The sequence below is a fragment of the Cetorhinus maximus genome, chromosome 8 (genome assembly GCF_964194155.1).
Source record: "Cetorhinus maximus chromosome 8, sCetMax3.hap1.1, whole genome shotgun sequence".
NCBI lineage: Eukaryota > Metazoa > Chordata > Chondrichthyes > Lamniformes > Cetorhinidae > Cetorhinus > Cetorhinus maximus.
Window position 1 is genome coordinate 82,848,618 of NC_135886.1, and position 25,836 is coordinate 82,874,453.

General features: G+C 42.6%; 1 protein-coding gene across 1 annotated transcript in view; it reads right to left on the reverse strand.

Annotated features, from left to right (window-relative positions):
• Positions 1-23,230, reverse strand: part of drp2 (dystrophin related protein 2) — a 164,822-nt gene extending 141,592 nt beyond the window's left edge. The window contains exon 1 of the mRNA XM_078547197.1: positions 23,128-23,230. The gene's annotated coding sequence lies outside the window, so the exon portion shown is untranslated. The remainder of the gene's footprint in view (positions 1-23,127) is intronic.
• Between the last annotated feature and the right edge of the window lie 2,606 nt (positions 23,231-25,836).

Genomic DNA, 25,836 nt, shown 5'->3' on the forward strand with positions numbered 1-25,836 from the left:
AGAGAGGTAGAAAGGCAGAGGGAGGGAATTCGAGGGCTTGGGGCCTAGGCAACTGCAGGCAAGGCACAATTAAAATTGGGAATGCACAAAAGGCCAGAATTGGATGAGTGCAGATATATAGCAGGGTCATGGGATTGGAGATTACAGAGATAGGGATTTTCTAAGTAATGTATGGCCTCCTTATTTTTCTTGCCAAAATGTAATACCTTACATTTCTCAATTTTGAAATTCATGACCCAATTATATGCCATTCTACAAGTTTGTTAATATCTTCTTGTACTGGGTAATTGTTGGCCACCTTTTCAGTTTTGCTCTTAAGGCACAAAAATACTGCACTCAATCTGTTATCTCAGTTTCTTTGCCCATTGATATTTGCTGCCCACATGTTCCTCTGGATATTGCTCTGTGTTTGCAAGTTTCAGAGGAGAAGAAGGGGGATGAGGTATGCCAGACAGGTATGTTAGTTCTGTCAGCCCTACTTCCCAGCTATTTTATTCTGTTCCATCTCAGCTGAAATCTCATGATATTTTGTAGTTCCAATTCTGCCAATTCTTGTTTATCCTATTCTATTGGTGTATGATACAGACTTGTTCAATGTGTCTGTCTTTTGCGACAGTCCTACTGTGCTCTTTTTAAGTGTTTTCCCAATGGGAAGAGAATGTAAAGTGATTGGCTGCTGCATATCAATGCATCCCTCTAGTGATTAAGGTATTCGAGTACTTCTCTATGTTGGGTATTGGATAACTCTGCCACCGTAGATGTCATTGGTATTGAAGTAGTGAATATCTGGGACTGTTTACTTTATAACACATCTGTAGCCTTTTGAACATTTCCATTATCGATGCCAGCTCCTGTCATTTACCTGCTACTGGACAATCCCCCAGCATGGCAAGAAATTTGGTTGAGAGCAGATCTCTGGTTGCGAGCCGGTAATTGCCCAAGACTGGTCTGAACTGTATGCTTCTCCAATCTGATGAGGCTATAGTTTGGAGTTGAAGGTCTCCAGAAGTCTAGTCAAAACTTTCATGTTAGAAGCTAAGTCTGAGCCTGGATGTTGGGCAAATGGATGCTTTGCTTTGGTCACACTCTATGTTAATCTGTCACTCAGTCAGGCAATTACACAGTGCTGCAGAGATCTAAATTTCAGACTCCAAAAAATTGTGTTCAAATCTTAGGGGTAATTTTCTTACTCCATGGTTCTTGTGGAAATCTCACATGATGGCAGCACATGATGGAAATGTTGCTGCATAATATCTTCCAACACTTTAAAAAAAGTGTTCAGGCCTCTTGCAGCCGTCTCAAATATCTCCATGGCTTGTTGATGTTGAACCACAAAATTACATTTGTAGACAGACCCCATGAGATCTCAGTTGGCCATTCAGCCAGCAGATTACATCTGTCATAATTCCATCTTATTTTTAAACTAGATTGGCAGGGAGATGGGAACTCAGATCAGAGGGAAGCAAAACTGCTAACGGGAAGTAAAAATGTAGCCAGCGAAATTAAAGGTAGATGATGTGAAGGCAGGCATCAAATAGGGTCAGAATGCGGAATACTGTTAAAAAGACAAAGTTAAGGGCACTCTATCTGAATGCACGCAGCATTCACAATAAGCTAGATGATTTGCATGCACAAAGAGGGGTAAATGTGTATGATTTAATTGCCATTACAGAGATGTGGTTACAGGGTGACTGAGAGACTGGGAACTGAGTATTCAAGGATATTTGTCATTTAGGAAGAATAAGTAAAAAGGAAAAGGAGGTGGGAAAGTGCTGATAATAAAGGACAAGATCAGTACATTAGTGAGAGAAGCTCTTAGAATGAAGGATCAAGGTGTAGAATCAGTTTGGGTGGGGCTAAGAAACAGCAAGTGGCAGCAAACATTGTTGGGAGTTGTTTATAGGCCACCAAACTGTAGTGGTAATGTAGGGCACAGTATAAATCAAGAAATTGGAGCCTCATGTAACATGGGTAATACAGTAATAATGCAAAACTTCAATTTACATATAGGCTGGTAAACCTAGCTAGCACCAATGCTGTTGGGGATGAATTCCTGGAGTGTGTAGGAGATGGGTTTCTGGAGCATTATGTTGAAGAACTAACTAGGGATCGGGCTAGTTTAGATTTAGTATTATGTAATGAGAAAGGGCTGGTTAATAACCTTGCTGCAAAGGAGCCTTTAGGAGATAGTGACCATAGCATGATTGAATTTTACATTAAGTTTGAAAGTGATACAGTTCATTCTGAAACTAGGGTCTTAAATCTGATCGCAGAAACTATGAAGGTATGAGGGGCAAGTTAGCTATGGTGGATTGGGAAAATACACTAAAAAAATTGACAGTAGACATCAATGGCTAGTACTTAAAGAAGTATTACATGGTCTACAAAAAATATACATTCCTTTAAGACACAAAAAGCCAACAGGAAAGGTGAATCAATCGTGGCTAACAAAAGAAGTTAAAGATTGCATTAGATCAAAGGAAGTGGCTTATAAGGTTGGCAGAAAAAGTGGTAAGGCTGAGGATTGCAAGCAATTTAGAATCCAGCAAAGGAGGACCAAGAAACTGATAAAGAAAGGGAAAAGAGAATATGAATGCAAGCTAGCGAGAAACTTAAAGCTTCTTTCGGTATGTGAAAAGGAAAAGACTAGCAAGGACAAATGTGTATCCATTACAGGCAAAGACAGGGGAAGTTATAATGGCGAATAGGGAAATGGCAGAGAAACTAAACAATTACTTTGTGTCTGTCTTCATTGAGGAAAATACAAAAAAAACACCCAGAAATACTAGGCGACCAAGGGGCTTGTGAAATGAGAAACTGAAAGAAATTAGTATTAATAAAAAGGTAGTACTTGAAAAATTAATTGAATTAAAGGTTGATAAATCCCCTGGACCTGATGAGCTACATCCCATAGTGTTGAAGAAGGTGGCTAGGGAGATAATGGTTGCATCGGTGATGAACTTTCAAAATTCTATAGATTCTGGAAAGGTTCCTGCAGACTGGAAAGTAGGAAATATAACCTCACTATTTAAGAAATGAGGGAGAGAGAAGATGGAGAACCGCAAACCTGTTAGTTTGGTGTCAGTCGTAGGGGAAATGTTAGAATCTATTATAAATAATGTGATAACTAGACACTTGGAAAATAATGATATGGTTGGGCAGAGTCAACATGGATTTATGAAAGGGAAATCATGTTTGACAAACCTATTGGAGGTTTTTAAGGATGTTACCTGTAGCATAGATAAAGGGGAACTAGTGGATGTGGTGTATATTGATTTTCAGATGGCTTTTGATAAGGTCCCACACAAGAGTTTAGTAAACAAAATGAGAGCACTTGGGATTGGGGGTAATATGGATTGAGAATTGTTTAACAGACAGAAAACAGAGAGTGGGAATAAATGGGTCATTCTCAGGATGGCAGGCTGTTACTAGTGGGGTGCCGCAAGCTGCGCTGGTGTCACAGTTGTTCACAATCTATATAACTGATTTGCATGTGGGGACCAAATGTAATATTTTTAAATTTGCTGATGACACAAAACTAGCTGGGAATGTAAGTTGTGAGGAGGATGCCAGTAGACTTCAAGGAGATTTGGACAGGCTAAATGAATGGGCAAGAACATGGTGGATAGAATATATGCCAGGATTTTCTGGTCCTGCCAGTGGCAGGCATTGCTGCAGGTGGGGCGGGAAAATTTGGACAGCCGTTGACTTTTAGCAGTTCTCCAAATTTTCTGGTCCCGCCTACGACGATGCCCCGGTGTCGGGGCTGGAAAATCCTGCCTATAACGTGACTAAGTGTGAAGTTATTCACTTTGGTAGAAACAACAGAAAGGCAGGGAATATCTTAAATGGTGAGATGTTGGGAAGTGTTGGTGACCAAAGGGACCTGGGTGTCCTTGTTCATGAGTCACTGAAAGCTAGCATGCAGGTGCAGCAAGAAATTAGCAAGGCAAATGGTATTTTGGCTTTTATCCCAAAGGGATTTGAGTGCAGGAGTTAAGGTGTCTTGCTGCAATTGTACAGGGCCTTAATGAGACCGCACCTGGAATATTGTGTACAGTTTTGTTCTCCTTATCTAAGGAAGGATATACTTGCCATACTGGGGGTGCAATGGAGTGTGATATTTGTGTTTAATGTTTATGCTTCTTTGTAAAAAGACATTTTAGTTAAAAAGATTTGTTATATAAAACCTGCCAGTAGGGTGTGCTAAATCCTGGATGTATTGCCCTACGGTGGAGAATATGGAATAAAGGAACCTTCTGTTTTTCATACAGGAAGTTGGAGTTCAGAAGCAGATAACTGTGTGTGCGCATTCTTAATTGTTAAGAAGTGAAAAAACAATTCAAATGGCGACGAGGATGGGATTATCATTATTAGAGGCTTTTGATCCAGCTGCTATGGACTTTGTAGTTCATGTCGAGCAAATGGAACAGTTTTTCATTGCGAATAAGATCGAAGAGGAAAAGCAGGCCTCAGTTTTTTCATTGGAATGAAAAAGTTCACTTTACTGAGAAATCTCATTGCTCCTGAAAAGCCAGCAGATAAAAGCTTTAAAGAGCTTGTGGATGTTTATAAAAAGCACTTCGACCCCAGGCCAGCAATTATTGCTGAGAGATTCAAGTTTCACCGAAGAGAACAACATGAAAGTGAGTCAGTTTCCCAGTTCTTGGCTGAGTTGAGAAAATTAGCGGAATATTGTAACTTTAAAGGTTACGTGGAAGAAGCGTTGCATGATTGCTTGGTTTGTGGACTAAGAAATGAAAGAATTCAGCATAGATTGTTAGCAGAACAAGTGTTGACATTGAAGAAAGCATTTGAGATGTCACAAAGCATAGAAATGGCAGAGAAACAAGCTGGAGATTTGAAAGTGCATTCTAACAATACTGAAGTTAAAATAGTAAAGTCAGTGTATACTTGCTTTCAAACATGTTACCGTTGTAATGGAATAGGGCATAATGCAGAAGCCTGGAAGTGAAAAACCGCTGATTATCGCTACTGTGGGAAAAAAGGACACATACAGTGTGTATGTAGATCAAAAGCTGATCCCAGTAAAACAGCACCGCCAAGAAAAGGGCATCACAAGGAGCACACAGACAAGTCACGCTTGAAAACAAATAGGCACTTTAAAAAGATGCACTACTTGGAAACAAAATACAAAGTAATGCAAGTCCAGAAGAGACAGAAAATGGAAGAAAACAGCAACAATGAGGAAGAGCAATTGTATTGCATTCAGTCTGATCTGAAACTAGATGAGGGACTAAAAGTTGGCATTGCCTTAAATGGTAAAATGGTTGAAATGGAGGTTGACACTGGAGCATCTGTTTCTATTGCTTCAGAGAAGACATGGGAGAAAACTTTCAAGAAATGCCCATTGGAGAAAACCCTCCTCCAGCTTAGCATCTGCACTGGGGAGCCTGTGAATATACTTGGAAAAATGTCCATTCAAGCTAAATATGGAGGTCAAATAGCAAGGTTGCCACTTATCATTGTGAAAGGGGATCGTCCATCGCTTATGCACAGGAACTGGCTAAAAGAAATTCAGCTGGACTGGAATGAAATAAAGTGCATTGCAACCCCATATTGCAGTCCTTGTTAGACAAGCATACTGATGTCTTCAAAGAAGACCTTGGAATTATTAAAGACATTGAAGCCAAGCTTGCTGCGAAGGCCGAAACTTCTCTGAGGTTCTTCAAACCACGTTCAGTTCCCTACTCATTGCGACAGAATATCGAGCAGGAACTAGAATGACTTGAAAACTTTCAGATAATTGAGAAAGTTGATTATGCAGAGTGGGCAGCTGCAATAGTCCCAGTCGTGAAGGATGGCGGGTCTATCAGAATATGTGGTGACTATAAAATCACCATTAATCCTTTCCTGGAAGTGCATTAGCACCAGCCACCAAAAACAGGACCTGTTTGCTGCTCTGAATGGAGGTGAATTATTCACAAAGCTTGACCTATCACAGGCATCTTTGCAAATGCAGCTGAGTGAAGATTCCAGGAAGTATACTACCATCAACACACACAGAGGTCCATATCAATACAAATGACTACCATTTGGAATCGTGTCAACACCAGCCTTATTCCAGTAGGCCATGGACAAAATACTGCAGGGCCTCCCTGCTGTAATCTGCTTCCAAGACGACATGCTCATCACGGGAAAAACTTCCCAGCTCAAGTTAGAGAACCGAGGCAGGGTCCTATGTAGACTGGAAAAATACGGCATCCGCTGTAAGAAATCCAAATGCTTGCTCCTGTTCCCTCAGTGGAGAACGAGGGACATGTGATCAATGAAACTGGCCTCTCAACCTCACCCAAAAAGGTGGAGGCAGTGGTGAATGCACCACAGCCCAAAAATGTTAAGCAGCTTTGTTCATTTTTGGGACTTGTGAATTACTACGGCAAGTTCATTTCCAGTTTGGCTACCAAGGCAGCGCCACTGAATAATCTGCTGAAGAAGAATGCAAAATGGGATTGGTCACAAGCCTGTCAGGAAAGTTTCAACGAACTCAAGCAAGAGCTCACTTCTGCTAAAGTCCTGGCACATTTCAATGAAAAGTTACCTGTCAGCCTGGCTTGTGATGCATCTGGATATGGTGTTGGAACTGTCATCTGCCACACATTTCCTGATGGAAGTGAAAGGCCCATTGCATATGCCTCACGCACATTGTCCAAGGCAGAACAAAATTATGCCCAAGTTGAGAAGGAAGCTCTTGGACTAATCTATGGAGTCAAGAATTTCCACCAATATTTGTATGGGTGTAAATTCACATTAATTACAGACCACAAGCCTTTGACCTGATTGCTTAGCCCGAAGTCACAACTTGGGCATAATTTTGTTCTGCCTTGGACACTTGCCGCTGTATGGCTACAAAGGTGGGCACTGATCTTATCTGCTTACCAGTACGAAATTACATTTCGCTCTACTGAGAATCCTAGAAATTCGGTTGCACTTTCCAGACTTCCGTTACACCACAGCTCCACAACCGGAAATGAAGTCACTGCTTTCAATGTGAACCAGATAGAAATGTTACCTGTTAAAGCGGATCAAATTCAACTTGAAATGCAGAAGGATGCTGTTCTCTCCAAAGTTTTCCTGTACACAGAGAAGGGTTGGCGTGTACCTCAAGAAGTGACAACTGAGCTTAAACCCTACTACATGCGTAGATTTGAGCTGACTCTGCAAGATGGTTGTTTGTTACAGAGAATCAGAGTTGTTATTCCTCCAAAATTCCAAACACGAGTGTTAAAAGGACTTTACCTCAGTCACATGGGAATGGTCAAAATTAAAGCATTAGCTCGTCTACATGTATGGTGGCCACACCTGGATAAAGACATTGAAGACATGGTCAGTGATTGCCTTCCGTGCCAAGAAATGAAGTCTTTTCTACACCTGCCCCATTACATCCATGGGCTTGGCCTGACCACCCATGGCAGAGACTTCATGTGGACTTTGCTGGACCACTTCTCGGACATACGTTCCTGATTGTGGTGGATACCCACTCAAAGTGGCCTCATGTTATTCCCATGAAGTCGACTACTTCAGCAAAGATCATTGAAGCTCTCCAGATTGTGTTCACTGCTTTTGGACTGCCGGAGTAGATTGTGTCTGACAATGGCACACAGTTCACATCATGTGAGTTTCGAACATTCCTGAAAAACAATGGGATTAAGCAGATTCTCATCTCGCCTTACCACCCATCCTCAAATGGTGAAGCCAAGCACTTTGTCCGGACATTCAAAATGGCCATATTGAAGGGGAGGATGCAAACAGATTGGAAGTTGAAGCTGAAGGACTTTTTGATGATGTATCGTAACACTCCACATTCAACAACTGGCGTATCTCCTGCTGAGTTAATGTTTGGTAGACGACTGCGTACCAGAATGGATTTGCTGTGTCCGGATTTGAAAGGAAAGATTGGTTCAAGGCAACATGATCAGAAAATGTCACATGACACAAGTAAACCAGCTCGTGAATTTAATCTGGATCAGTCTATTTGTCTGAGATTACTGTGGGACACCAAAGTGGCTCCTGGGAAGAATCATCAAGCGTTAAGGGCCACTGGCCAATGATGTTGAATCATCCTGTGGAATCTGAAAGAGACACACTGACCAGATTGGAGAAGCAATATCCAAGGAACCAAATTTCCAGGGATCTCTGGAATTTCCAGTGGAAGATTTCTGGAAAACATCTGCTCCAGTTGGTGAAACCCGACTTGATTCAACTGGTAACCCTGTAGCACCTGTAGCTGCGACTGTTGAACCTGAACAGAAACAAGTGGAACAGCAGAACCTTCCATTTCTAAACAAACAAACTGAGACACCTGAACCAACACTCCTCTCTAGACCAAAGCGAATTTGCAAACCACCTGACTGATTTGTTCCTGGCTAAAGGAGGAGGAGATGTGATATTGGTGTTTAATGTTTATGCTTCTTTGTAAAAGGACATTTTAGTTAAGAAGAATTGTTAAGTAAAACATGCCAGTAGAATGTGCTAAGTCCCGGATGTATTGCCCTCTGGTGGAGAATAAGGAATAAAGGAACCTTCTGTTTTTCATACAGGAAGTTGGAGTTCAGAAGCAGATAGCTGTGTGTGTATTCTTAGTTGTTAAGAAGCGACAACACACTCATGGAGGTTCACCAGACTCATCCCTGGGATAGCGGGATAGTCTTATGAGGAGAGATTGAGGAACCTGGGCCTGTATTCTCTAGAGTTTTGAAGAATGACAAGTGATCTCATTGAATCTTACAAAATTCTTTCAGGGCGTGACAGGGTAGATGTAGATAGGATGCTTCCCCTGGCTGGTGAGTCTAGAACCAGGGGACAGGTGACTTAGGGCTAAGATGAGGAGGAATTTCTTCAGTCAAAGCTGGTGAATCTTTGGAATTCTGTAGCCCAAAGGACTCAATCATTGAGCATGTTCAAGGCAGAAATCGATAGCTTTCTGGGTACTAATGACATCAAGGGATATGGTAGTGGTGTTGAGATAAATGATTGGCCATGGTCTAATTGAATGGCGGAGCAGACTCGATGAGCCAAATGGCCTACTCCTGCTCCTATGTTCCTATGCTCCTAATTCCCCCTGGATGTACTCCTCCTCCCTCATGCCCTGTGCTTCAATAAATGCTTCCACCTGAAACAGATCCCCTCCCTCAGGTGTCAGTGTTTGTTACTGCGTGAGGAGTAATGTAGGATGCAAAAAGCTGTTGAGTTAGAGCTTGCAATACATCTGATCGTGGACACCCAGAGGAATAGAGAAAAAAAAGATTTTCATAGTGCTAAGAGCTTGAAACAGAGTTTTACATTGTAAAACACCGCACTGTGCTAGGCTGCCTCAGTGTCTGCTTGTGTCAGAGGAAATGAATGAGTGAATGGGATAAAAAGGAATGGAAAACAAATGATGATTCTAGCTATAAACCCTCAATTTCACTCTCCCATTTCCCCTATTTCCACCCCATCCATAAATTCCTCTCCGCCTAAGGTGTTAAGGTTTGTAGCTTTGGTAAATCCATTCCTGTTTGCATGCACTGCTTCCTGTTGCATGCAGCCTTCTGTAAGATGATAGAAAGAATATATGTCGGAAAGAGGATTGTCTCTGAAGACGTGTTCCACCCTAAGTGCCATGGGCACTAGCAACCTTCTGTGAGTGAACAACACACAGCGTTAAGGAATATTGCATTTGCATTGTACTTTGTGTTATTACCAGGGTCAGCACGTAATATGGCAATAATACACAGTAGTGTTAAGGGTATAAGCATACCTAAAGATGAAGTTGGCAAAATGCAGTATATTCTGACTATATGATGATATTCCAAGTTTACAGTGAATAGCTACAATTAAGATGTTTTGCAGAGCAACATATTAAGAAGCAGCAGCATGTTTGTACATTACACTTGCCTCAGCAGCTTTGCATTGCCCAGAAATTCTTTTCCTCACCCACTCCCAGTTCCAGTCCAAAATTGAGTCTGCATTTAGGTGTTGTCACCTCTCTTCATGCTGCTCTGGCGCTATTCTTTATTGCAAAATACCTTATGCTTGAGGCGGAACCACCCTTGCTTGCTCTCTGAGGCATTCTCACTGAATGTTGTGTCTCCAGCTGTTTTTCTGGAACCTGCAGTGGGCAGCTTTAAGAAGAACCAGTAGCCCTTTAAGAGGTGCGGACACTGCATATTCAGACCCTGACCTCTGGGCATTCCCAGCATACCATGCCCAAAGTGACCGGAATGTCAAAAAATATTAAAGTAAGCTTGCATTATCATGTGAGGCTGCTTCTGTGCCCATGCATATGCAGTGCTACATTAGAATACATTATTGATACCTGTATCTTTTGTAATTTCAAACCTTGTTTGAGGTTATTTAATTTAAACATTTTAGTTGAATCATGTTCACTTAAGCTCTTCTTCAATTAAATCAATTCTGTCAGCTGTACTTATAAGTCAAAAATTTAAAGTGGCAGACTCTCCTTGTTCATCTTCTTTGAATCTTCTCCAGCACGTCAATATCGCTTTGAAGGCAGGAGCATTAAAATTTACAGGAAATGTTCCAACTGTAATAAATAGGGTTAAAATAATCAATTTAAATTTATAACTGAATACCTCCGGATGAATTCCCGAAAATTTGCAGCCTCTTTACTAACACTGTCATGTTGCCAGGATGCCTCAACACCCAAATGCTTTACTCTTTTCCACATTTGGCAATGAAGGCCCGTCTTCATTTCTGCACCAATTTAAAATTAACTGCATTCAAATCTGTAGGGGCTTAGTCTGTGCTTCTGGTGGAAAACCTCACGTGATGAAAGCACATGATGGAAATATTGCTGTGTAATATCTTACAACAGTTTAAATAAAAGGTCAGGAAATCATGAGGAAAGCACGCGCAGATTTCTGTTTACAACTGGGTGAAGCTCCTTGTCAGAAGACCAAAGATGGAAAATGGCCCTTAGATGCCATTCATTAAGCTTACCTACTTCATTTATCCAGATCTCCTTAAATGCCATTATTGCCTCCAAACTGGTCTCCTGGGCAAATCAATAATTTTATTTTATATTGTCGCACCACTTTTTAATCCAACAAGCTAATTTGCCTTTGGCTTTACACATCTTAAAAGCCTACAATGCTTTCTAAAAATCTAAATAGATTTCATGTTGCCTAGTAATTTGGTTAACTCCTCAGAGAAGGCCAGCAGATTTATGAGGCTTCTAAAACCATGCTGACAGTTCTTTAGAAGCTCTGTGCTCTTTAGAAAATTGTTGATAGGATCTAGTAAAATGTTTTTAAGCAATTTCCCCTTTGCTTAGCCTTGTTTTGAATAACAGGATTGAGGCAGTTCACAGTTACAGCTCCTATTTATAGAGCCCCTAAAAATATTGCCCATACGTTCAATCTCTTTCTATGAGGATTCTATGGTGTATATACCATCTGGTCCAAGTGCCTCATAGATATTGGATTTTATTTTCATAACTGATAGTGTACCAACATTTAGGTATGTTAAAAAAAAGATTTGTAGCCCAGGTTGACTGCATCTGAAATGTGTCTACAGTCTTTATTCATGAAGACTGATGTAAATAATTAATATTTCCTTATAGTACATAATATTTTTATCTTGTATAGCCCTTGCATATTTATCTGGCTTTCATATAAAAATAATTCTTGGTAATTATACATTATAATTTGTATGTAGATGACTTTTTCTTGCTGCAGTATTCTGACACACTGACCAAACCTTTGGAAGATATGTCATCCATCTCCCAGATCATCATTGTTATAAAGATTGCTTAAAAATGACTAATAATTGCATACCTAAATTCTTGAGTATTGGCCAGATTTTCAACAACTTAGCTTTGCTGTGCAGTAAAATTATTACACCATTTTTCCTGATAATCTGTTATACATCAGTTAAGGAAAAGTTAGTATAAGTATGGCTGATGTGGGAAGGGGAAAAATTCACACAGATGCAGTAATAAATAAAAGTATCTTTTTAGATAGCTCCACTCCCCAAAAGATTCTAGTTACTGATATTGCATTGAAATACTTCTACAACTTTAGAGCTAACATCAAGTACTACCTATTTGTTTCCACACAGTTGTTCTGGGACCTTTATAAGCACATTTCTGATTCCTGCTTGTATGGACAAGACCAAGGATGCACCAAATCCTATGCATCTAAATCCAACTTATCAGAACAGGAAAGAAGGTCAAATCTCCCAAATATTAGGGGCTAGAATCTGATCTGCATTGTTTTTTGGGCATAGTGATAGCAATTTGCATCCTGCCCACACCAACTGAGGTGGAGGTAGGCAGCCCACAAATTTGGTGCTGCCACCTGATTAACCAACCACTCCACCAGCCTCTCAAACTGCTCAATGCACCACACCCCCATCACTCACCGATCAGCATTCCCTGGCACTCAGGATTCATGGTTAACATTTAGGTAACTTCACCCGCACACAGGTTCCAAGTATGCCAGCCTCACACCTAGGGGCAGGACTTTACCGTCTGTGAGTGGGGGCGGGGCCCGCTCGCCGACGTGTAAAAGGATGTCGGGCGGAACACCCGACATCATGAAAAATTGGCCATTGACAGGTCAGCGGGCGTGCAGCTGATTTTGCTGCGCCCCATTTAAATTTTCAGGAAGGCGGGGACGCAGCAAAATCAGCTGCAGGCCCGCTGACCTGTCAATGGCCAATTGAGGCTATTGACAGGATCGATTTAAGCAATTAAAGGGCCTGCCCGTCCAACCTTAAGGTTGGCGGGCAAGCCAGGAGCCCCGGTGGCAAATAGAGAAAACATGAAACCTCATCCACCGGCGGGATGAGGTTTCATGTAGGGTTTTAAAAATTTTAATAAAGTTGTTATGGAAATTATGAACATGTCCCAACTCATGTGACACGAGGGGACATGTAATGGAATTTTTTTTTTCTATTTTTAAAATAGAGTCAATGTTGAAAGTAGAGTCAATCTCCCTGAGGCAGCACTTAGTCTCAGGAAGATGAGTGTGCTTTTTCGTGCGCATGCGCGAAAGAGTGCACTCTCGATTTTAGGGATTCCCCCCCACCCGCACAGGGAGCGCATAGTGCTTCCCTGCGGACGGCACGCTGGGCGGGCCTTAATTTCTCTGCCCACATAAAATGGCAGCCCACCTCCGATTGGGGGTGCCGATCGGAAGCGTGCCGGCATGCGCCCGCCCAAATTTCCCCCCCAACAGTGGGAAAATTCAGCCCCTAGATTCTGCTGCCTCTACATACCTTCAGCTAGCTGTGGCAGACACATCACCCAAACACATTGCCACACAATCACTGACACTCTACTTTCTCCTTTGCAGGACCACATGGCACACAATAGAAGGAAGCAGAGCAGAGTTGCCTGAGGACAATGCCACCTGCATTTCCTGAGCCCTATGGAGGAGATGCTTCTCTCCATCATTGGTTGAGATACATCCCATGGCATATGACATGACTGAGAACATTTGGGATGATAGTGTGTTCCTGCTTTATGCCCCTTCTCAACTTGCACCTTCCCCTCACCCTGCTGTCTGATATGATGAGCAAGCTGCTGAATGGTGTAACCATGGCCTTTTGCTTTCCACCCCAGCCCTTTTCCCTCAAACCCCTTATGATTTTCTGCTTTCAGACATCAAAGAGTTGCTGCCTACCCAGCCACATCGGCCCCAGGAGCAGGAGAGAATAACACGACACCACTAATGAAGAAGTTCCACCATTTGATCTGACACTCACGACCACAGCTTAGTTTGTGGCACTGCATGTACCTTAAAAGCTGGTATAGGGGCTGGATTTGCCTCACCAGTAGGTTGCAGCCAGGAGAAAGAGAAAGATGGTACATGTGCCAGAGGGCAAGGTCGTAGATGACTTGACTGTGGAGACGACAGATGAGGAGCTTGATAGGGCAGCGTACAGGGGAACACTGATGGACATGCACACTGAGATGCTGGGTGCATTGGCTGACCTGCCAGACAGCCTCCTGTCACTAAGGAGCATGAAGAAGTTCAGCTCCAATTTGGCAGAGGGTATTGAGCAGAGTTTGCTCTCGCTGCAGTCTGTCCCTGTCAAGTTGTAGACCCAGAGGCACTGCAACTGCAGTCCCTAAACCTGTTCCAACCTTTGTCTGGACAGGTCTCCAAATCCTCTGTCCTCCCTGTTAAATCCTCAGAAAGTAGTATAATCAATGCTAGATATCTGAGGAAAGGTCCTTCTGTGCCTCTCTGATGGTGGCCTCAGGAATGTCAATTATCTTGGCCTGAGGCTGACCTAAAAGCTCTGAAAATCATTAAGAAGTGAATTCAGGAATTGAAATGAAAAGGGCAAGCTGCTCCAAGTGGGCCAGATCATTGTCTTTTTTTAGCAGCTTGTTAAGCTGCTTCATATTGTACAGTAGAATGTTTTATGCTATATTCAGATCTGGCACTACCTGTAAGGGCTGAGTTAAAAGCTAGTGCAATCACCACCCTGTCAGTACCACTCTCTGCAGCATAGACACCCACATTCACCCCCCCCCCCATTCCCCCCCGCACTCAACAGGATCAAGGAAACTCAACTCTTCATGATTAGAACATCCTTGCAGCACAGATATAGTAACATCTTTGATCAGCTATGTATACATGTTTTGGTGTTGTGTTGTTCCATTATAAATCACACCACTTACATTATTAAAATAAAAAAGATTTATGTCCACCAGTTACTTGAACAGCTCCAATATTAATGTAAAAATCTTTAAATATATTAAAACAAAATAATTATATTTAAAGTTGTTTAGAAAAGCCATCCTGAATTAATTTACAGTGGAGCAGAAGAAATCACATAAAATTAACAAGTAATTTTCATATTAATATGGGGGTTATTGCATTTTTTCAGTAAACGTTCAAAAAACGTTTAATTTCAAATTGTTTAACAATATTGTAGGTTGAGTAAGTCTTAAATCAGCTAGAAAGTTAACTCTAATTTGTGTAATTTTGCATAAAACTTGAATAAAAATATTTCTCAGGCATTAATATTTAGCATATTGGACACCGTCTAAGTACAGTACTGCTGATTCACAAGTGTTGAGTTTGACACTGAATGTACTTGCCCTGGTGTCAAAATGACAAAACACTGCTTCTCATTCACACAACTGGGTTATTCTGTGACTGGGAGAGATAGTTTCAGAAACTAGGGACATTAGTCACCTGAAGGGGTTATAAGACCAAAATGTCATTAACCTGCTTTTTCTAATTACTCATGCTGGCTGCGCAGCTATGTAATTCCAGCATCTTCTGCCATTATTCATGAGACACAGTAAAATTGGAGTCTGGCACGTATGAACAAACTTATAGCATAGCAGTGAATATGATATTTGCTAAATTGGTGGCTGTGACGAATAAAATATTAACTACATTGAGATCTCATATCCAAAAACAGCAATAAACAATTGTTCTGCCCTTGCTGTCATGGCAGTGACTATTGGGATCATTTTAATTGGTGGTTTGGGTTTCTATTACTTGGGAGCAGAGTGGTTATTGGATATTGGTCATTTGGAATGGATTTTTGTCCATTGTGCAATTTTAGTGGAAACAGCCACCAAAGGTTAAACAACTAGGAGGTTCTCATGGGGCTGTAAATGGAGAAAAATTAGTTCCTTAAAATAGTCCCTCATCGGCATTATCTGATGATCTGAACAATATCTCAAACTGAACCATTCTATTCTCAGCCTCAGTGTACTATTGGTTTCAGGGTATTAATCCAACATTATGACTATCATGTAAAACTTCAAGCAGTTACAGTCTCTAGCTGACTCATCCAGCATCGCAGCAGTGCATGAATCATCATATTCCTTGGAATATTTAATAATCTGTGCTTATTGTTTGTTATTCTTTTAACCTTCAATTCTATTCTTAAAAATATATATTTATGCAGCTCTCTCTTAAAATAGTTATATAACATGGCTGATTTTACATATCTGGGTGACCCTTCTGCCTCTCCTCCCGCCCCCATTTCCACTCTTGCTTGATGTTTCCATATTTTTTATGCATGTCATCTAGTTTTGCCATCACAGTCTAAACTGAAGACCTACAAATAAATTGCTCTTTTGTGTGTTGTGTTCCTGGAAGGATGCACTTTTACCTGGTCACCTTTGTAAGAGGAAGCCCTGCTTCTGAAATCTCAGTTGAACCATGTATCAAACAATTAAATCCACATCTCATCAGTTCTATGGGTTTAGGCATTGCCCTAATATGAAACCCTCTTTACTCTCTCTGTCTCTCAAATTAAACAAACCTACTCCATCAACATTGTGGCTGGAACAGACTCTAATCAACCAATTGTCTGCCAGAAAAGCTGTGCAAATAAAGATTTTGGCCTACCCTTCAGCCCTAGTTTTGCAGAAATTACCCCTTAAACACTAAGATGAGATAGACATCTGTCGTATTTTCTGTATGTTTGCTGCAAAGCAGGGAACATGTCTACACATTCTTCCCTATATCAAACCATTACCCTTTGATATGGCTTGTGCCATTGTAACAGTGTCAGCTATCTGCTGTGGAAGATTTTGGCCAGGATTTTTCCTACGGCTGGCATCCCATGGTTCACCTGGGTGGGAGCGGGTGGGGCAGGCGCAGAGCGATCGCCGTCCATGATCAGCTGCATGCCGTCATTTTGTACAGGCAGGCCAATTAAGACCTGCCCAGTGTAATACGCGGCTGGTAGTGCTCAGCGCTACCTGTGTGGGCGGGGGGAGGAGGGAGAGTCGGGGCCAGCGCTCTTTTGGACATGCGCGCGAAAGAGTGCAGCAATCTCCCTGAGGCACGGAGCTGCCTCAGGGAGATTGAGTGGATATTAAAAGGCTTGAATAAATGATTTAAAAATTGATTTAAACATGTCTCCTCATGTGGCTGTGTCACATTAAATTTATGAAAATGTATTTATTTCTTTAATAAAAGGTTCAGGAAACCTCATCCCGCCCGTGGATGAGGTTTCCTGTAAAACACGAAGGTCACTTGGGCTTTTCACCTGCCCGCCAACCTTAAGTTTAGACAGGCAGCATTCTTAAGTGCTTTAATTAATTTCTTAATGGCTTTAATAGGCCGTTTACATTTCAGCGGGCGCGCAGCTGACTCTGGTGTGCGCCTGTCGAACAAACTATTGCGATGGTGCGCGATGACGTCAGGACACCTGCCCGACGTCATCGCGCGTCATTTTATGTGTCAGCGTGTCGGGCCCGCCCCCGTACGCCGACCGGAAAATTCTGCCCTTTGAGTTCAGCCAACCTGAAGTTGGAGAGTACCATTCAACTGGACAGACTATCACATTCCCAGTCAACATGAGTCCCAACAGTTCTATAAATTACAGCAGTTTCAAAGTAGCAGAACATCGCTGACACCTTTATGTCGAGACTATTTATCTAACAGTGAGAAAGGGTTACCTCTGCCTCAAATATGCTTAGTGTACACTTATTTAACACAAATGAAATACAGCAAAATAGCTGGTGCTCTTATTTGAGTTAATGTCATTTGGAGTCAGTGGGAACATTCACTTTTAGGTCAGCTCTACTGATATTTTGGTATAGTACTGAGGGAGTTCTGGAACGTCTTTTAAATGAAATGTTAAACTGAAGTCCTTTTTGCCCATTCAGGTGAAGGTGATATACCCAATAGCATTATTTGAAAGAGTTCTCCCAGTGTCCTGGCCAACATTTATCCTTCAGCTAATACAACCACAAAAACAGGTTGACTGCTTGTTTATCTCATTGCTGTCTATGAGGCCTTATTGTATGCGAACTGGCTGCAACATTTGCCCGTGACTATACTTTAAAGTAATTTCTTTGCTGTGAAATACTTTGGAATGTCCTAAGGATGCTGAAGGTACAATTTCTTTCAAGTTCTTACCTTCTTCTCCTCTGGCACCACCTAGGCATTAGTTTGTTTAACTGTGTAAAGTACATCCTTGCTGTAATATCACAAGTAAATTTAATGCCCCAATAAGTATACTGATCACTAAATGGCACTTTAATCACTGTAAATTCGACAACGTTATTCAATATTATTGAAATTCTATGGTTCCCTCTCCTCCAGTTTATGCTGGGATGAAGTACATTATTGCCACGTAGTCTCCATACTCTCCTAATTCTCTGTTATCTGTTGACAATGATCATCTGTCATAAACAATAAAGCAGCAGAACGCATAAAGGACAATTAAATGCACCCAAACAAACCTGGAGAAGGCCAAAGACTTCAAAGGCTGGGAGTATAACTCTTCCCCTCCTTCTCATTTTTTTGGATTCTCCAACTATAGTGCAATCTCCCTTTCCTGCTCACTAATAATCTACTTACTGATGTACATTTTCCACATAAGATAACAAATAGGAACAGGAGTAGGCCATTCAGCCCCTTGAGCCTGCTCCCCCATTCAATAAAATCATGGCTCACCTGATTGTGGGTATAGCTCCACTTTCCTGCCTGACTACCCCACCCCCATATAACCTTTGACCCCGTTTTAGATAAAAAATCTGTCTAACTCAGCCTTGAATATATCCAATGACCTAGCCTCCACTGCTATATGGGGTAGAGAATCTCCAAGATTAATGACCCTCTTAAATGGAAGGCCCCTTATTTTGAAACTATGGGCTTGACTTTCACTACAGAGGTGGGTAGCTCAAGTTGGGAAGTATCCCGACTCGCGGGATCCGTCTCAGTAAAAAGTGCCCTGATGCGTGAAATTTTCACTTGGGGCGGGGGTGGGGGGTGATGGAGGGAATGTGGTGCACAGGGCGCAGGGGTTGGGTAGCATGTCGCCCACCAATTCTGGAAGCAGAGCGTAGGTAGTCACAGAGGCGGGCGAATGCCGAGGCAGGCCGGTCAGAAGGCCAGCCTCAGTCCTGAAACTTCGCCCCAGTTGTTCTACAAGCTGTTAGGCCCTCTAGCTCTCACTCCTCACACCCCCTCATCCCTGACCCACCCCCCCCAACCCCCCCATGGCCCCTCATACCCTCCATGGCACTCAATGCCAACTTATCCCCCCCCGCCACACCCCATGTCCCCTCATATCCTCCACGTCACTCCACAGTCACTGCGGTTTAAGACCCTTGTGGCAGCCAAAATGGGGTCTCTTTGAACACAGCTCAAATGGTCCTGCTGAGTTTGGGTTTCCTGCCTGCGTGAATCACATGCCTCCCCCTTCACCTGCCAGCAACAACTGGATCTGTCGGAAACGGGGACAGGACTTCCACAGCCAGGTCCCTTCCCAACTCTCTGTAGATCTGGCCCTATGTCTTTGGCCCTAGTTCTAGATTCCCCCACAAGGGGAAACATCCTCTCAGCATCTACCCTTGTCAACCTCCCTTAGAATTTATGGGCAATATTTTCCCCTCCCTGTCCTTGGTGGGGGGGGGGGGAGGGGCGGCAGTGGGGAAGTGGGTATGGGCGGGCGTGTGGAAGAGCACACAGATCTCCCTGAGGCAAAGTGCTGCCTCAGGGAGATCAGCTCTGATTCAAAAGCTGCCCGTGGATGAGGTTTCATGCTTTTTCCGAGGCCCGCCTGGGCTCCAGGCCTGCCCGCCGACCTTAAGGTTGGACGGGCAGGTCCACCAATCAGGTTAATTAGTTTTTTAATGGCCTTAATAGGCCGTTGACAGTTTGGAATCAGCTGCGCGCCCGCCGAACTGAAAATCTAAATGACGCGGGGTGGCGTCTGGACGCGCACCCGACGTATCCCAGCATCATTTTACATGTCGGCGAGTGTGCCCCGCCCCCGCTCCCTGACCGGAAAAACCTGCCCTATATGTTTCAATCATATCACCTCTCACTCTTCTTAACTCCAATGAGTATAGGCCCACTCTGCTCAACCATCCCTCATAAGACATGAATCCCTGGCCTAGTCCAGACCGAATCTCAAGCCATGAAGTGAATGGATTATTGAACTGAGTTGTCTGAGAGAAGCTTGACACCATCCAGGAGGGAACAATCATTTGATCAGTGTCCCTTCCACTGAACTCAGTATATACCCCATTCACCGCCAGTGAACTCTGGCTACAGTATTTGCTATTTTACAGGATGCACTGCAGCAACTCGCAAAGCTTACTTTGACTCCACCTCCCAGCCCTGTAACATCGAGTACCAAGAAGGATAAGAACAACCATTACCTCCAACTTTTTCTCCAGGCCATACAACCTTCCTTATCGGACATATATTACCATTTCTTCATTGTCGCTGTGTCAAAAACCTGATTTCTCTGCTTACCATTGGTGTGGGAACACCATCAGCCTAAGTACTGCAGTGGCTCAAGGGAACTAGGTATTAGCAAGCAATGCAGTCTTGCCAACATCTCCCACATCCCCAGAACAATTTAAATAAAATCTCCCATACAGTCTGTATAGCATTCAACAGGGGCTCCTAATCTTACAAAAAAATAACAAAAAGAGGTCCAAAAATTACTGTTTGATTCCTAATACCACAATACTACAATTTGACAAATATGGAACAAACTATATTTAAGAATGAAAGAAAGGCATTCTACTTGCCTCCGGCAGAAGAATCAGTGTAAACAAGGCATTAGCATTTTTGGCTTAGCGATCCTTTTTTGTTTTCCTCAGAGAACTATTTCATATTCTCAATTCTAAAAATTCCAGGCATAACTCTCCAGCACAGTTCCTCCTCTGCAGTTTGCGAGTCAAAGAAGCTGTATTTCCCCTAATTATGTATCCAGACAGTCTGCCTGTGACTAGAAATCAGCTAACCAAATTAAGACAGCTTTTTAAAGATGTTGCTGTCCTAAGGCCTTTATTCCTTTAATCTTCACAGTCCTTGTGATCAATTCCCTTCTATGAGTACTACCTAACTTAAAAATGATCCAGCTGAGTGGATCTCCTGTTGTTCACCTTGATCTGGACATTCTCTATGATTTAAGCTTTTCTGGCATGTCCCATGTTTTGGGCGAAAATGTTTTGGAGGAACTCAATCAGATATGGACCTTCTAATTCTCAAGGAGGTCAGCAGCTCTTGTAAAGTGTTTGGTATTTTGTTTGTTGGGCTTTTTTGCAAGATATATCATTTCTGCAGGATATAATACTTCTTTCCTGTTTGTGCCTAAGCTCCAATTATTCAATAAAATGATGGAAATGGACTTGTATTAGCTAATGTGCGTGTCTCTGGCAGCCCAAAGGGCAGGCCATACTGAATTTTATAAAAGCAAATGACACCTATTCATTTGAATAGCTTACAGGTACGTGATAACCTTACTCAGTGAGCTTAGCCTGCACCACAAGGAGCAGCTTTTACAGGGTTGTGAATCACCTTAAAATGGGACTTTGGTGGTGGTAGAAAAGTGGTCAGCTGACTAACTCTTCACAATAATACAGTGAAGACACATAGTAAACAGTGCTCTGTTGTTTCATTGATGCTGAGGAGCTAGAGGTCCTGCTGCAAGGAACCCATTAAAGGATGGGACTCGTTGAGCTGAAACGATAGTAAATGCATGATTGCAAGCTGCATAGAGGGTGGTCAGAGACCAAGTCACTGCAGCTAACCTTAGCCCTTATGGGACACATATGAGGATGAGGGTTGGTGGCATCAAGGAGAAGATGAAGATAAATGTGTTCTTCTGTGTACACCTATTGTAAAGCCCATCAAGCATGATGAAGTTGGGAACACTTGCACTCTGTGTGAATCACCATTTAAAACATTGTACACAACCATTGCCTTAAAACATGTGGATCCATTTCCACAAAATAACCCATAGGACCATAAGACCATAAGACATAGGAGCAGAAATTGGGCCATTCAGCCTTTCGAGTCTGCTCTGCCATTCAATCATGGCTGATAAGTTTCTCAACCCCATTCTCCCGCCTTCTCCCCGTAACCTTTGATCCCCTTACCAATCAAGAACCTATCTATCTAACCCCTTAACATTCATTAACTTATCTGTTATATTCTCCCCATCTAACCATAAATTCAACCACAACTTGCACTTCTATCGCATCATTGTCATAAAATGCCCTAAAGTCTTCACAGGTTCACAAATGGCCAAAGGGACAGCATTTAAGCATGTGAAGCTGAGACATTTAATAGCATTGTGGCCAAAGATGGAGTGGAATGTGAATGCAGAGGAGGGTAGAGCTGTGAGAGTGATGGATGTGTGCTCAAACATAAGGTTTAAGGAGATTGCAGACATTAAGTCCAGGTGAGAATTTGAAAGTGATATCTTTAGGGATAGAGAACCAATGAAGATCAATGAAGACAAGGTTATTCAGGAAATTAAATTTAGAACAAGATAGGATACAGGCAGTAAATCACAATTTATAAAGGACACATCTTGGGAGACAAAAGTGCGAGAGTAATAAAGTCCTGTGGTGACAAAATTGTCAAAAAGAGTTTTAGCAGTAGTTAGAGATGAGGTAGTTGAAACAGGAGGTTTTTGTTGTAGTGAGCATGTAGAGCTTGAAGCTCAGCTTTAGCACCAGTTACTAGCACCGGCCCCCCACACCTGCCACCACCCCCCTCCCACACTACCCACCAACCCCAGCCCTGTGCTTGACAAGAACGGGGTTTACAAAGATTTAAAATTGTGAGTGTGTTACTCACCTTCTTCACATTCCAGTCGCACCCGCATTATTTGAACACAAGCATTTTGGATAGGGCCAGCGGTCTCGCACTAGCCAGATAAGGGACTCAGTAAAATGCAAAAGTTGGGGTCTGGTAATATTATTCAGATCTCAATTTTATCTTAGCACCGGGGTGCATGTCTGATACACAGTGCAGATCGTGCTTGGGAAGCTGGCATGAAAAGACTACTGGCCAGAAGAGGTCCAGGGAAATAATAATTTGCCAGGTTTCCCTCTGGATCAGGAGGAGCTGAAGTCCTTTCTGCCTGCATGCTTCACGTATCAAATCATAAACAATGAGAATCACAGACTTTGCAAAATCACTTCACACTGTTATTAGATCCACATGTGAAAAGGCAGCAAATACTTTATCATAACATGATTGTCCAGGTCTTCCCACCGAAGCTTTTTTGTCCCACTAGTGGTAGTTTGTTCACCATCCAGAAGCTCTTTAAGAATCTATTTACGCCACTCGGTTCTTTAAGATTACATTTAGTAAAGTTGTTTTACATCGAGTTATGGGATGGATCAACTGGACTGTCACTCACCAGACTCACCACTGGGAATCTTGCCTCTGTCAGTTCAAGTGTTGCTTTGCTTTTTCATCTGCCTTGTGCCTGCATAAAACTTCCATATTCTGGGATTCAGAATCTTTGTCTTCATCCTTGAACCCGCATTGGCATTCCGCTGTGTGCTTTTCATATTGATGCTTACTGTCCTTTTACTTGTTTATTTATGGCATTCTCCTCTCTCCTTGAGCTTACACTGTTCTTTTTTCTCTGTGCGTTTGTGTTGAGCCTCCTCATGCTGGCACCATGCCTCGACAATCTCCAGTCTCAGCACTTCCAACTGACATGCACATTCTTTGTCCTTTTCCTCTTGTTGTCAGACAATTCTAGCTCCAAATCCATGTCATTTGTAGCCCTGGTACTCACTATAAATAGGAACATAGGAACAGGAGCAGGCCATTTAGCCCCTTGAGCCTGCTCCAATGCTAATGCATGTTTCTGGCGAAGAGGAACAAAGAAAGAAAGGCTTGCATTCATATAGCGCCTTTTATAACCATCGGACGTCTTATAGCGTTTTACACTAATTAGATACTTTTCAACTGTAAGAATGTAGGAAATGCAGCAGCTCATTTGTGCACAGCAAGCTCCCACAAGCAGCAATGTGAGAATGACCAGATAATCTATTTTTGTAATGCTGACTGAGGGATAAATATTGGACAGGATACCTGGGTAACCCTTCTTCAAAATAGTGCCATGGAATATTTTATGTCCACCTGAGCGGGCAGATAGGGCCTCATTTTACCTTTTCATCCCTCAGTACTGCACTAGAGTGTCAGTCTTGATTTTTGTGTTAAAGTCCTGGAGTTGGAGCCTTCTGACTCAGAGGGCTGATTTTTAGTTCCAGGGTCCCAATCCCAAAGCTGGGCTGAATTCCAGGTCAGGAATTGGGAAATGGCCATGGCAGGACCCTGGAGATATTTGAGGATATGACCAATTAAATAGCTGCCTCTAGGAGTCCAGTCCAAATCAGGATGGTGGGTGTGATTCACAGCTAATGGATCAACTGAGGTTCTAGGCAGCTGGAAATCCCACTGGGAGAGGTGGGCGCTGCCACTGTAGGTGGAAGACCATGAGGTGCCTCCAGTTGGAGACAAAATGATGCAAAATACACTGTGGTCACAGCTGCCAAGCCATCATTGCGGACAGGGAGCTCCTCCACAGGATGCCACAAGTGTGGCCCTCGCAGCCCATCAGATCCACACTGAGTTGCTTTGCAAAGTGCAGCTTTGGTGCCATCCACCCACTCCCCTTCGATCACACCCCAGCCTGCCACCAGGGGGCTGCCAGCATTCCACCTACAGGCTCCAGTCACGTCAGGATATCACCAATTAGTACTTTAATTAGCATAATTAGCTACTCACCACTGGTGGATAGGTTGCTGTCAACCACTAAGAGGTGTCAGCTGTGGCTCAGTTCATAGCACCCTCGCCTTTGAACCAGAGGGTTGTGGGTTCATGTCCCACTCCCGGAAACCAAGAACTGTGATTGTACTCGAAAGAGTTGCAATCTGTGACTGTTGGTAACTCGAAAGAGTTTGCTGTCAACCACTAGCAGCCACCTCCCTGGAAATCACCAGCATGCCTGTCTTGAAACCCAACCTCTGCCACAGAGTGAAAATCCAGTGAGAGTGTGCTACCAACTGAGCCCTGGTAATGGGCTTACACTTCAAATTTGAACAGACTGTTTTGGCTCTGTTGATGATATTTTAATCCAAGTTAAAACATTACCAGTTGTTACAGTTTGAGTTCACTCCAGGTACTTCTTTCTCATGCCCAATGCAAAAATCCACAGGGAAATCCTCGGTCCTTGTGAAACATGATTTGATTTTCAAAGTTAAACGGGATAAGTGGGCTGCTAGGTTAAAAAATGAACACATTTACAAATGGTGCACTGGAAATATCTTGGGGTACCTAACCTCTAATTTCTAAACAAGTAGCGCTGACACTCAGCTCAGATTGTAATCAATTTATTTTTATTGAGACATGAGATATCAAGAGCAAATGCAGCCGGCTTGAGTACTGTAAAAGAATGCTTGATCTCCCATCTGACCTTAAATAATTTCAAAGCTATAAAAGTTCCACACCTCTTGTCTTTCTCTGTAGTTTGGCCAGAAATGGGTGATGAGAAAACTTCAAAAAGGTCTCACAACATTTCCCTCAGAAGCTTGTCTCAAGCCTTTCATTCATGTCCAGGAGCTTCCCCTCCGAGCCATGAATCTGATAACCAGAGCCCCCTGTTGAACCAGCCATTATAGCTGGTGACCTGGAACCACACAGTGCACAAAATAAACTCTAAAGCTAGGAAGATATTACCGATATAATTAATATTGATTGGTGTATTGTGCTATAATTTTTTTAAAAGCCTGCAAAATTTCTCTTGCTTATTGAACAGGAAAAGTGAACTTCCATTGTCCAGCTCTGATCCCAGGCTTATGCCATTTCCTCGAATATAAATAATTAAAGGCATCAGAGAAGAAGAGGAATGCAAAGACAGGCTATTTGCACAATGAGATGGTGGTACAATCCCCATCCATACAATGTGTCTGTTTCATTGAAACTGACCATTACCAGCCATGAAATAACCAATTTAAAGTGACCACAATCCAGGCAACAACCTTGCAAAAACAATGTCAAAGGGCGGAATTTTCTGTGCCCGCTGGCGTTGGGCGTCATGGTGGGCGTGAGCAGA